General features: G+C 37.3%; 1 pseudogene; it reads right to left on the reverse strand.

Annotated features, from left to right (window-relative positions):
• Nucleotides 1-409: 409 nt before the first annotated feature.
• Nucleotides 410-15,013, reverse strand: part of LOC125156991 (translationally-controlled tumor protein-like) — a 29,011-nt pseudogene continuing 14,407 nt past the window's right edge.

Raw genomic sequence — 15,013 nt, forward strand, 5'->3', positions numbered from 1 at the left:
CCCCGAACAGTTAGATAAATATCAAGTCATCCTGAACACCCCAGAAATTGCTCATCTACAAACAGAAAAAATAACATGTGGAAGGTAGGAACTTCAGAGAGTTGATTGGTAGGAGAAAAGAGACATGGGCAGGGAGGGAGCCCTTATCTCAGAGAGAAATAGTGAGAAAAAAAAGAGTGAAAATAGGCTTAGGGTACTGTACAAGAAAATTATTCCCCAAAACCACTGATAGGGAAAAAAGGAGAGTGTTTCAATACTGCCACCTTTTTATAAACAGCAGACAGAGTGTAGAGCCTACACTTTTGGAAGTTAGTGCCTGGCAGTGCTCTGGTAAGGAAGCAGGGAGGAGCCCTGGGAGCAGGCAGTGCAGTCTGAGGATCTCTGGGATGCACTGGCAGAACCAGTTCCTCTACTTGCAGTGCATTTGGTAGAGGTGATAAGGTCTCTCCGTGGGCAAAAGAGACTTCGGGAACCATTGAGTTGCCCGTTCACCAGTATAAAAACAAAGACACTGGCTAATGGCAGCAAACCTTGGCACCAGCTGTGGGTTGCCATTTACCATAAACTCCAAGGCACTGCTGCTTTGTGGTTGCATGGCTGTGTTCTGGAACAAGCTAGCACTGGCTACAATGCAGTGACACCATCTCCCAGAGATGTAGGGATCTCTGAAGTGTAGTGTTTTGAAACACAGCTGGGCCTGAGATTAAACACAGGAGGGCTATGCTGCCTGACAGGCAAACAGCTCAGTCAAGGGCAGGGTGAAGGTGGGGATCTGATGGAAGATGGGAACACAGGAAGTGTGATTGCTTCCTTGACTCTAAGAGAGAGGGAACTTCCTGTTCCTAGACTTAACAGTGTGGTGAAGGCATTTACACCCCTAGCCCACCAGGACTATTATACCTCAGTGAGTTAAACAGCATGACCAAATGGAAAATGGAGCCCTTACACCAAGTCCCGACCTGCCTGCCCCCTCCCCGTGCCCTCCAGGAACTTCTCCACCAGGGCAAATCCACTTGAGAATCAGAGCAGCAGGCTCCTCCCCCAGAATACCAGTATAAACCCTCCCACACATTAAGTCTACTGATCACAGAATGCCAAAAATCTTCAGCCCTAGGGGAAACAGGACCTAGCTTCCTTTGTTTTTTGTGTTTGTGTTTGTTCCTTTGATTTGTTTTTCTTATTGTTTTCTTTGATACAGAAGAACATTTTTTAGTTCTATTTTTTTAACTTTTAATTTTTTATCTTTTCCCCTTTTTTTCTATGAAGCTTCTCTTAACAAGCAGACCAAAACACACCTAAGAGCTAGCTTCCTTTATTTTTTAAATTTTTTATATTTTTATTATGTTTTACTATTTTTTTCTCCAAAATGATAAGATGGAGGAGTTCACCCCAAAATAAAGAACAGAAAGAAATGACAGTCAGGGTTTCAATCAATATAGATGTAAGTAGGATGTCTGGACTAGAATTTAAATCGACAATTATAACTGGGCTTAGAAAAAGCATAGAAGGCACTAGAGAATTTCTTACTTCAGAGATAAAAGGGCTAAATCTAGTCAGTCAGGCCAAAATTAAAAATACTATAACTGAGATGCAAACCCAAATGGATGCATGTGAGGATGGATAAATCAGAGGAACTAATTAGTGATATAGAAGATAAAATTATAGAAAATAATCAAGCTGAAAAGAAGAAACATAATGGCTCACGAAGGTACATTTAGGGGATTCAGTGACTTATTAAAATGGAATAGCATTCATATATCATAGGAGTCCCAGAAGATGAAAAGAGAGAAAAATTGACAGAAGGTTATTCAAGCGAATTATAGCTGAAAACTTCCCTAATCTATGGAAGGACACAGACATCAAAATCCAAGGATCACAGAGAACTCTCATAAATTCAACAAAAGCTGACCATTGCCAAGGCTTATCATAGTTAAATTCACAACATACACAAAGAAAGAATCCTGAAAGAAGCAAAGGAATAAAAGTCCTTAACCTACAAGGGAAGACAGATAAGGTTCTTAGCAGATGTGTCCACAGAAAAGTGGCAGGCCAGAAATGAATGGCAGGATATACTCAACCTGCTGAATGGGAAAAATATGAAGTCATGAATACTTTATCCAACAAGGCTCTCATTTATAATAGGAGAGGGGCACATACGGGCTCAGTCTGTTGAGTGTATCCCTCTTGATTTCAATTCAGGTCATATCCCAGGATAATGGGATCCAGCCCTATGTTCGGCTCCATGTTAAGCATGGAGCATGTTTAAGATTCTTTCTTACTCTGTCTTTCTCTCCCTCTGCCCCTCACCACTCATGATATCTCTCTCTCTAAAAAAAAAAAAAAAAAAAAAAGGAGAGATCAAGAGCTTCCCAACCAAACAAAAACTAAAGTGGTTTGTCACTATTAAAACTGCCCTGCAATGGGGCGCCTGGGTGGCGCAGTCGGTTAAGCGCCCGACTTCAGCCAGGTCACGATCTCGCGGTCCGGGAGTTCGAGCCCCGCGTCAGGCTCTGGGCTGATGGCTCAGAGCCTGGAGCCAGTTTCCGATTCTGTGTCTCCCTCTCTCTCTGCCCCTCCCCCGTTCATGCTCTGTCTCTCTCTGTCCCAAAAATAAATAAAACGTTGAAAAAAAAATTGAATAAAAAAAAAATAAAAAAAAAATAAAACTGCCCTGCAATAAATATTAAGGAGGACTCTTTGGGGAAAAAAAGACCAAAAGCACCAAAAACTAGAAAGGAACAGATAGCATCACCAGACGCATCAACTTTATATGTATCCCAATGGTACTGAACTCATATCATTCAATAATCACTCTGAATGTAAATGGACAAAATGTTGCAATCAATATATAGGGTACCAGAATGAATGAAAAAATAAGACCCATCCATCTGTTGACTACGAGAGACTCATTTTAGACGTGAAGACACCTGAAGATTGAAAGTTAGGTGTTGGAGAACCATCTATCACACTAATGGATGTCAAAAAAAAAAACAGACTAGTAATATTTACATCAAACTAGATTTTATTTATTTATTTATTTTTTAATTTTTATTTTTAATTTACATCCAAATTAGTCAGCAGCTAGTGCAACAATGCTTTCAGGAGTAGATTCCTAAATGCCCCTTACCCATTTAGCCCATCCCCCCTCCCACAACCCCTCCAGTAACCCTCTGTTTGTTCTCCATATTTAAGATTCTCTTCTGTTGTGTCCCCCTCCCTGTTTTTATATTATTTTTGTTTCCCTTCTCTTATGTTCATCTGTGTTGTCTCTTAAACTCCTCATATGAGTGAAGTCATATGATATTTGTCTTTCTCTTACTAATTTCGCTTAGCATAATATCCTCTAGTTCCATCCACATAGTTGCAAATGGCAAGATTTAATTCTTTTTGATTGCCGAATAATATATATATATATATATATATATATATATATATATATATACAACATACAACATCTTCTTTATCCATTCATCCATCGATGGACATTTGGGCTTTTTCCATACTTTAGCTATTGTTGATAGCACTGCTATAAACATTGGGGTGCATGTGTCCCTTCAAAACAGCATCCCTGTATCCCTTGTATACATACCTACTAGTGCAATTTCTGGGTCATAAGATAGTTCTATTTTTAGTTTTTTGAGGAACCTCCATACTGTTTTCCAGAGTGGCTACACCAGCTTGCATTCCCACCCTTTTGCAAGACAACAGAAATCCTCTTTCTTTGCATCCTCACCAACATCTGTTGTTTCCTGAGTTGTTGGTGTTAGCCATTCTGACAAGTGTGAGATGATATCTCATTGTGGTTTGGATTCGTATTTCCCAGATGAGTGACGTTGACCATTTTTTCATGTGTCAGTTGGCCATCTGGATGTCTTCTTTGCAGAAGTGTCTATTGATTTCTTTTGCCCATTTCTTCACTGGATTATTTGTTTTTTTTGGGTGTTTACTTTGATAAATTCTTTATAGATTTTGGATACTAACCCTTTATCTGACATGTCATTTGCAAATATCTTCTCCCATTCTGTTGGTTGCATTTTAGTTTTCTGATTGTTTCCTTCGCTGTGCAGAAGCTTTTTATTTTGATGAGGTCCCAGTAGTTCATTTTTGCTTGTGTTTCCCTTGCCTCTGGAGACTTGTTGAGTAAGAAGTTGTTGAGGCCACTATCAAAAAGGTTTTTGCCTACTTTCTCCTCTAAGATTATGATGGCTTCCAGTCTTACATTGAGGTCTTTCATCTATTTAGAGTTTATTTTTGTCTATAATGTAAGAAAGTGGTCCAGGTTCATTCTTCTGAATGTCATTGTCCAGTTTTCCCAGGACCACTTGCTGAAGAGACTGTATTTACTCTGTTGGATATTCTTTCCTGCTTTGTCAAAGATTAGTTGGCCATACGTTTGTGAGTCCATTTCTGGGTTCTCTATTCTGTTCCATTGATCTGTGTATCTGTTGTTATGCCAGTACCATACTGTCTTGATGATTACAGCTTTGTAGTATAGCTTGAAGTCCAGGACTGTGATGACTCCTGCTTTGGTTTCCTTTTTAAAGATTGATTTTGCTATTTGTGGTCTTTTCTGGTTCCATACAAATTTTAGGATTATTTGTTCTAGCTCTGTGAAGATCCTGTGCCATTTTGATAGGGATTGCATTGAATATGTAGAATGCTTTGGGTACTATTGACATTTTCACAATATTTGTTCTTTGTATCCAGGAGCATGGAATATTTTCCCATTTTTTGTGTGTGTCTTCTTCAATTTCTTTCATAAGATTTCTATACTTTTCAGTGTATAGATTTTTCACCTCTTGGGTTATACTTATTCCTAGGTATTTTATGGTTTTTGGTCCTATTGTAAATGGGATGGATTCCTTTATTTCTCTTTCTGTTGCTTCATTGTTGGTTTATAGGAATGCAACCGCTTTCTCTGCATTGATTTTATATCCTGCTACTTTGCTGAATTCATGAATGAGTTATAGCAGTTTTTGGTGGAATCTTTAGGGTTTTGCATATAGAGTATCATGTCATCTGCGAAGAGTGAAAGATTGACCTCTGCCTGGCTGATTTGGATTCCTTTTATTTCTTTGTGTTGTCTGATTGCAGAGGCTAAGACTTCCAATACTATGTTGAATAACAGTGACAAGAGTGGACATCCCTGTCTTGTTCCTGACCTTAGGGGGAAAGATCTCATTTTCCCCCCATTGAGGATGATATTAACATTGAGTCATTCACATATGGCTTTTATGATCTCGAGGTATGATCCTTCTACCCCTATTTTCTTGAGGGTTTTTATTTTTTTTTTAATTTTTTTTCAACGTTTATTTTTGGGACAGAGAGAGACAGAGCATGAACGGGGGAGGGGCAGAGAGAGAGGGAGACACAGAATCGGAAACAGGCTCCAGGCTCTGAGCTGTCAGCACAGAGCCCGACGTGGGGCTCGAACTCCCAGACCGCGAGATCGTGACCTGGCTGAAGTCGGAAGCTTAACCGACTACGCCACCCAGGCGCCCCAAGAGAGTTTTTATTAATAAAGGATGCTGTATTTTGTAAAATGCTTTCTCTACATCTATTGAGAGGCTCATATGGTTCTTGTCCTTTCTTTTATTGATGTGATGAATCACGTTGTTTTATGGATATTGAACCAACCCTGCATCCCAAGTATAAATCCCACTTGGTCGTAGTGAATGTATTTTTTTAATGTATTGTTGGATCTGGCTCGCTAATATCTTGATGATTTTTGCATCCATGTTCATCAGGGAAATTGGTCTATAGTTCTCCTTTTTAGTGTGGTCTCTGTCTGGTTTTGGAATCAAGGTAATGCTGGCTTCATAGAAAGAATTTGGAAGTTTTTCTTCCATTTCTACTTTTTTGAACAGTTTCAAGATAATAGGTGTTAACTCTTCCTTAAATGCTAGAATTCCTCTGGAAAGCCATCGGGCCCTGGACTCTTGTTTTTTGGGAGAGTTTTGATTTCTCATTCGGTTTCTTTACTGGTTATGGGTCTGTTCAAATTTTCTATTTCTTCCTGTTTCAGTTTCAGCAGTGTATATGTTTCTAGGAATTTGTCCACTTCTTCCAGATTGCCCATTTTATTGGCATGTAATTGCTCATAATATTATCTTATTATTCTTTTTGTTTCTGCTGTGTTGGTTGTGATCTCGCCTGTTTCATTCTTGATTTTATTTATTTGGATCCTTTCCTTTCTCTTTTTGATCAAAGTGGCTAGTGGTTTATCAGCTTTGTTAATTTGTTTAAAGAAACAACTTCTGGTTTCATTAATCTGTTCTAGTGGTTTTTTTTGGTTTTGGTAGAATTGATTTCCGTTCTAATCTTTATTATTTCCTGTCTTTTGCTGGTTTTACGCTTTATTTGCTGTTCTTTTTCCAGCTCTTTAAGGCATAAGGTTAGGTTGTGTACCTAAGATTGTTCTTCCTTCTTTAGGAAGGCCTGGATTGCTATATACTTTCCTCTTATGACAGTCTTTCCTGTGTACCAGAAGTTTTGGGTTTTGGTGTTATCATTTTCACTGCCTTCCATGAACTTTTTAATTTCCTTTTTAACTTCTTGGTTAGCCCATTCATTCTTTAGTAAGATGTTTCTTAGTCTCAAGTATTTGCTACCTTTCTAAATTTTTTCTTGTGGTTGTTTTCAAGTTTCATAGAATTGTGGTCTGAAATTATGCACGGTATGATCTTGAACTTTTTGTACTTGTTGAGGGCTGATTTGTGTCCCAGTATGTGGTCTATTCTGGAGAACGTTCCATGTGCACTGGAGAAGAATGTACATTCTGCTGCTTTAGGATGAAATGTTCTGAATTCATCTGTTAAGTCCATCTGGTCTAGTGTGTCATTCAAAGCCATTGTTTCCTTGTTTTTTTGATTAGATGATCTGTCCATTGCTGTGAGTGAGGTGTTCAAGTCTCCTACTATTATGGTATTTCTATTGATGAGTTTCTTTATGTTTGTGATTAATTGATTAATATATTTGGGTGATACTACATTTGGTGCATAAATATTTACAATTGTTAGGTCTTCTTGGTGGATAGACCTCTTAATTATGATATAATGCCCTTCTGCATCTCTTGATACAGTATTTATTTTAAAGTCTAGATTGTCTGATATAAGTATGGCTACTCTGGCTTTCTTTCGTTGACTATTAGCATGATAGATAGTTCTCCATCCCCTTACTTTCAATCTGAAGGTGTCTTTAGGTCTAAAGTGGGTCTCTTGGAAACAGCATAGAGATGGATCTTGTTTTCTTATACAATCTATTACCCTATGTCTTTTGATTGGATCATTGAGTCCATGGACGTTTAGAGTGTGTACTGAAAGGTATCAATTTATTGTCATTATATTGCTGGTAGAGTTGGAGTTTCTGATGGTGTTCTCTGGTACTTTCTAGCCTTTGTTGCTTTTGGTCTTTGTTTTTTATTTTATTTTCTTTCATCTTTTCTCCCCTCAGAGAGTCCCCCTTAAAATTTCTTGCAGGGCTGGTTTAGTGGTCACAAACTGCTTTAATTTTTGTTTGTCTGGGTAACTTTCTTTCTCTCCTATTTTGAATAGAATAGAATATCCAGCCTTGCTGGATAAATTATTGGCTGCATATTTTTTCTGATTCAGCACATTGAATATATCCTGCCACTCTTTTCTGGCCTGCCAAATTGTTGTGGATAGGTCTTCTGCAAACATGACCTGTCTTCCCTTGTAGGTTAAGGACTTTTTTCCCTTTGCTGCTTTCATGATTCTTTCCTTGCCTGAGTATTTTGTGAATTTGAGTATGGTGTGCTTTGTTGATGGTCAGTTTTTGTTGAATCTAATAGGAGTCCTCTGTGCTTCCTGAATTTTGATGTCTGTATCTTTCCCCAGGTTAGGAAAGTTTTCTCTTATGATTTGCTCACATAAGCCTTCTACCCCTATTTCTCTCTCTTCCTCTTCTGGGACCTCTATGCTTCTGATGCTGTTCCTTTTTAAATGAGTCACTGATTTCTCTAATTGTTAAATCGTGCCCTTTTGCCTTAATCTCCCTCTTGTTTTCTGCTTCATTATTCTCCATAAATTTTTCCTATATAACGCTGATTCTCTGTTCTGCCTCATCCATACTTGCCGCTGTGGCATCTATTTGAGATTGCAGCTCATTTATAGTATTTTTTATTTCATCCTCACTAGCTTTTACTTCTTTTATATACACAGAAACGGATTCTAATCTATTTTTGACTCCACTTAGTATTCTTATCGTGATACCAAATTATGGTTAAGACATCTTGCTTATATCTGTGTTGGTTAAGTCCCTGGCTGTAAATTCTTCCCGCTCTTTCTTTTGGGGTGAATTCCTTCGTTTTGTCATTTTGGAGGGAGAAAAGGAATTAATGAGGTAAAAAAATAAAATTAAAAAAAATTAAAATTAAAATATATTAAAATTAAAAACTCGCACACACACAAAATCAAATAAATTATGCTAGATCCTAGGTGTGTTTTGGTCTGGGTGTTGAAATTGGCTTGATAAATTAGAGAAAAAAGGGAAAAGTGGGGAAAAAAAGGAATAACTTGAAAATTTGAAAAAAAATGAATACACTGAAGTAGACTAAAATGAAGTGATGGAAGTAAAATAAATTAAAAATTTAAACGAACATATAATGTAAAGTAGAAAAAAACTAAAGAAAAATATTTTTAATAAAAATTGAAAACAAAAATGATTTTTTTCTCTTTCTGTATTCAAAAAAAGAAAAGAAATGAAAAAGAGAAAAAGAAAAAAAAGAAAGAAAGTTGAATAGATGGACCTGCTAACAGACTGAAATATGACTGAAATTACTTTGTTTTCCCCTAGAAGTCAAACTATGAAGCGCTTTATACTCCATAACCTAATCAGGCAGTGAGACTTGTGTTCTTGAAGAGTGAGGTTGGCCCAGTTGGGTGGAGCTTCGTCTAATGGCTCTGTTCTCCACTAGATGGTGCTGATTAGCATACTGTGGTGGATTGTTGTGCCACTGGTAGGTGCATATGCCCATGCGTGGGAGCGGTGAAAATGGCGTCACCCAGCTACCCAGTCTCTAGTATTGGAACTCTGTTCTCCCCAGTCAGCAATCACACACTTTGTCTTTGGCTTCCATCCACTCCCTGCTTTTACACAGTCCATGAACAAACCCCAGGCAGCACTCCCTCTTGAGTTTTGTGTCAGATGTGGCTGTTTCTCCTGGCCCCTTACTTCTGAGGGACTGCGGCTTTGACTAGTTCTGTCCCTCTGTGGAGGGTCTCACCAAGCAATGTCTGGGTGCCAGCAGCACCCAGGAACGTTTGTGGAACCGTGCTGCTGCCGATGCCCAGAGACTGCAGCCAGGTACCACCCACCCCAGAAGTATGTGAGATAGTGTAGAAGCAGCATTTCAGGGATTATGGAAAATCACAACACACATCTAGCACCAGGCTTCACCCTTAATGACCTTGTTCCAGCACCAGTGAATGTGGTTGTTCTCTGGGGTCTGCTGGGACCACGTGGCCTCACAGCCTCTACCAAATATCCTTCCAACAGTGGAACCATTCTTCCCTGTGTGGCCTGAGAACCTCCCAGAGCCCAGTCTGCTCCTGGAGATTTGCCCTTCCCACCATAGCACTGCCAGGTATTGAGCTGAGGAGTTTCAGACTCTACACTCCCCCTGTTTATAGTCTTAATGGAATTTAAACCCTCTCCATTTTCTCTCCTTTCTCCCTTAGTTCAGTCCCTGTGGCTTTTCCAATTTTCCACTTTCTCTCCAGTTGCTTCTGTGGGGGTTTATGCTTTTCCTGTATTCTCCTCCCCATCTCCATCTTCTCTCCACATGCAAAAGCGGCTCCCTGCCCTCTGTGGCTTCTCTCTCCCTAAGTTTACTTCTCTGCACCATGTACCTGTGAATTCTGTGGCTCAGGTTGTTTAGTTTGTTGTGTTAATCCTCAGATCGGTTTTCTAGGTGTGCAGGATGCTTTAGTGTTATTCTTGCTGTATTTAATGGACACAAGACACCCAAAAAACTTCCATATTGTTCTCCCATCTTGGTTCCTCCTCAGTAAGAACCAAACTAGATTTTAAATAAAAGACTGTAACAAGAGATGAAAATGGGCATTATACCATAATTAAGGGGTCCATCCATCAAGAAGATCTAACAATTGTAAATATTTATGCCTTCAACTTGATAGCACCCAAATATATAAAGCAATAACAAATATAAGAATCTCATTCATAATAATACAATAAGAGAAGGGGACTTTGACACCCTACTTGCATAAAAGTACAGATCGTTTAAGAAAATCAACAAGGAAACAATGGCTTTGAGTGACACACTGGATCAGATGGACTTAATGGATATATTCAGAAAATTTTATCCTAAAACATCAGAATACTCATTCTTTTATGAGTATGTGCATATAGAACATTCTCCAGAATAGATCACATACTGGGTCACAAATCTGTCCTCAAAAAACACAGAAAAATGAAACTATACCACGCACATTCTCAGACCACAACACTATGAAACTTGAAGCCAACCACAAGAACAAATTTGGAGACACTATAAATACATGGAAGTTAAAGAACATCCTAATAAAGAATGAATGGGTAAACCAGGAAATTAAAGATGAAATACAAAATAATGGAAGCAAATAAAAATGAAAAAGTGACAGTCCAAGATCTATGGGCTACAGACAAGGCAGTTCCAAGAGAAAATTATATTGCAATGCAGGCCTACCTCAAGAAGCAAGGAAGGTCTCAAAACACATCCTAACCTTACAGGTTAAGGAACTAGAAAAGGAACAGCAATCAATGTCAAAGGCAACAGAAGAATGGAAATAATAAAGATTAAAGTAGAAATGAATGATATAGAAGCAAACAAACACCAGTAGAGCAGAGAAGGGAACTAAGAGCTGTTTATTTGAAAGAATTAATATAATTGATAAATCCTAGCCAGACTTATCAAAAAGAAAAAAAAGAATAGACCTAAAAAAATAAAGCTACAAAAGAAAAGGGAAAGATCACAAGTAACACCACAAAAATACAAACAATTATAAGAGAATATTATGAAAAATTATATGACAACAAACTGAGTAATCTGGAAGAAATAGAAAAATTCCTAGAAACATATGAACTACCCAAACTGAAACAGGAATAAAGGGAAAATTTGAACAGACCCATAACCAGGAAAGAAATTGAATCTGTAGTGGTGCCTGGGTGGCTCAGTATGTTAAGTATCCAACTTGGGCCCTGGTCATGATCTCACATTCATGAATTTGAGCCCCACATCAGGCTCTGTGCTGACAGCTCAGAGCCTGAGCCTTTTTCAGATTTTGTGTCTCCCTCTCTCTCTGCCTCTGTCCCACTCACACTCTGTTTCTCTCTCTCTCAAAAATAAAAAGAAAATTAATAAAATTTACAAGATTAAAAAAAATTGAATATGTAGTCAAAATGCTCCCAACACACAAAAGCCCAGGGCCAGATGGCTTTCTGTGGAATTCTATCAAACATTTAAAGAGATAATCCCTAGTCTTCTCAGATTTTTCCAAAAACTAGAAATGTAACTCTTAAAAACTCATCATTAACTTGATTCCAAAACCAAAGATTCCACAAAAAAAGTTACTATAGGCCACTATATCTGATGAACATGGATACAAAAATTCCCTATGTGATACTAGCAATATGAATCCAACAGTACATTAAAGAATTAGTCATTATGATCAAGTGGCATTTATTCCTGGGCTGCATGGGTATTTCAATATTTGAAAATCAATCAATGTGATATACCATATTAATAATAGAAAAGATAAGAACCATATGATCCTCTTAATAGATGCAGAAAAAGCATTTGACAAAATGCAGCATCAGCTCTTGATAAAACACTCAACAAAGCAGGGACAGAGGGAATGTACTTCAACATCATAAAGGCCATATAGAAAAGACCCACTGCTAATATCATGCTCAATGGTGAATAATTGAGAATCTTTCCCCTATGGTCAGGAAAAAGACAAAGATGTCCACTGTGACCATTATTATTTAACGTAGTACTGAATGTTCTAGCCTCAACAATCAGACAACCAAAAGAAAAAAGAAAGTTATCCAAGTAGGCAAAGAAGTCAAGTTTTCACTATTTGCTGAGAACATGATACTCTATGTAGAAAACCAAAATATTCCACGAAAAATTGCTAGAATTAATACATGATTTCAACAAATTAACAGGATACAAAATCAACATACAGAAATCTGCCCATCTATACACCAATAATGAAAGAGCAGAAAGAGAATTCAAGGAATTGATCCTATGTGCAACTGCACCAAAACAATTAGATACTTAGGAATAAATCTAAGCAAAAAGATAAAAGATCTGTACTGTTAAAACTATAGAAAACTCATGAAAGAAATCAAAGAGACACAAAGAAATGAAAAAAAATTCCATGCCCATAGATAGAACAAACATTGTTAAAGTGTCTATAGTACCCACAGCAGTCTACACATTTATTGAAACCCCAATCAAAATAACATCAACGTTTTTAACAGACCAAGAACAAACCACCTTAAAATTTCTGTGGAAACACAAAAGATCCCTAATAGCCACAGCAATCCTGAAAAATAAATAAATAAATAAATAAATAAACCTGGAGGCATCACAATTCTGAATCTCAAGCTATATTATAAAGCTGTATGATAAAGATAGTATGATAGTATGTATGATAAAGTATGTATGATAAAGTATGAATGATAAAGTATTTATGATAAAGTATGTATGATAGTATGATAGCTGTATGATAAAGATAGTATGATAGTATGATAAAAACAGTCACATAAACCAATGAAACAGGAGAGAAAACCCAGAAATGGACCCACAACTATATGGTAAACTAATCTTTGGCAAAGCTGGAATGTGTATTGAATGGAAAAAAGAAGGACTATTCAATAAATGGCTTTGGGAAAACACAGCAACATGAAGAAGAATGAAACTGGACCACTTTCTTAAAGCATCCCACGAAATATATTCAAAATGGATTAAAAACCTAAATGTGAAACAAGGAACCATCAAAACCCTCTAGGAGAACACAGGCAGCAACCTCTTTGACCTTGGCCATAGCAACTTCTTACTAGACATGTCGCCAGAGGCAAGGGAAACAAAAGCAAAAATGAACTATTGGGAATTCATCAAGATGAAAAATTTCTGCACAGCGAAGGAAACAATCAACAAAACTAAAAGGCAACCTACAGAATGGAGAAGACATTTACAAATGACATAGCTGATAAAGAGTTAGTATCCAAAACCCATAAAGAACTTACCAAACTCAAAACCCAAAAAATAAATAATGCAGTTTAAGAAATGAGCAGAAGACATGAATAGACACTTTTTCAAAGAAGACATCCAGATGGCTAACAGACACATGAAAAGATGCTCAACATCGCTTATCATCAGGGAAATGCAAATCAAAGCCATGATGAGATACTACCTCACACCTGTCAGAATATCTAAAATTAACAACACAAGAAATAGCAGGTTTTAGCAAGTATGTGGAGAAAGGGAAACCATCTTACACTGTTGATGGGAATGCAAACTGGTCCAACCACTCTGGAAAATAGCACGGAGGTCTCTCAAAAATTTAAAAATACAACTACCCTATGATTCAGCAATTATACTACTAGGTATTTACCCAAAGGATTCAAAAATACAGATATGAAAGTGTACATACACCCTTATGTTTATACGAGCATTATCAACAATAGTCAAATGATGGAGAGAGCCCAAATATCAATAGACTGATGAAAGGATAAAGAAGATGTGGTATGTGGTATATATATATATATATATATATATATATATATGAATATTACTCAGCTATCAAAAAGAATGACATCTTGCCATTTGCAACAACATGGCTGGAGCTAGAGTGTATTATGCTAAGTGAAATAAGTCGAAGAAAGACAAATACCATATGATGTCACTCATGTGAATTTAAGAAACAACACAGATGAACATATGGTAATGGGAAAATAACAGACAGGGAAACAATCTATAACAGACTCTTAAAGATAGATATCAAAATGAGGGTTGATGGAGGGAGATGGGTGGGGGATAAGCTAAATGAGTGATGGGTATTAAGGAGGGTACTTGTGATGAGCACTGGGTATTATATCTAAGTGATGAATCACTGAATTCTACACCTGAAACCAATATTGAACTAACTAAATTAAACTAGCAATTTTAAAAAAATGAAAACAAAAATATAGGAAAAAAAGAAAATTATTATAGCCAGGGTGGCACTGTTTTCTAATTTGCATGAAAACACATTGATTGTGAGACCCAGGGCAACACTTGTGCTGTACCCCCTTGCTTTTCCTCAGAAATTTATATGTAGATGATTTTAGCTCTTAAACAGAAAAGAATACATAAAATAATGTATACATTTAGAAGGTTTAGAGTTAGAATGACTGTCCCATTGTTTATAGGTGAATTATCAGTGAACAAATATTTATAAAGCATCTACAATGTGCCAATCGGTTTGACACAATTATGAGTAAAATAGTAACCATCAGTACACTTATTTATATTGCAGTCTATTCACTCTAGTGGGAAAGTTTATGGACTGGACCCATGCCTTTTTATTGTTTAAGTATAATCTATCAGAACCATCATCTTCTTCCCTAAAGTCTGCCTCTGTTCGTCACCTCCCAGTTCCTAGAATGAACCCCCGCCTTCCTTAGCAATCCTGAGGTTTAGAGTGATAATCCCCATCCCTTAAAGACAGCCTACTTATGAATGTCTTAAACTCAAAGCAAAACAGAATAATTGGATATTAGAAGAATAAAAAGACCATCCAGAACCAAACATGGCTGTCCTGGAGCCTGTCTAATGCATTGCTGTAAATAAGGTTTTGCGGGGGGGGGGGGGGGGGGGGCGGGAAGGGCCGGTATGTTTTGTTGTTGTTGTTGTTGTTGTTATTTTTGTGTTTCTCTTGAAATATCTCTCTTCTTAAGTTTAAACAACAATTCTTTGACAATTTTTAGCAGCTTAACTTTAACCAAT

The sequence above is a fragment of the Prionailurus viverrinus genome, chromosome X (genome assembly GCF_022837055.1).
Source record: "Prionailurus viverrinus isolate Anna chromosome X, UM_Priviv_1.0, whole genome shotgun sequence".
Classification (NCBI taxonomy): domain Eukaryota; kingdom Metazoa; phylum Chordata; class Mammalia; order Carnivora; family Felidae; genus Prionailurus; species Prionailurus viverrinus.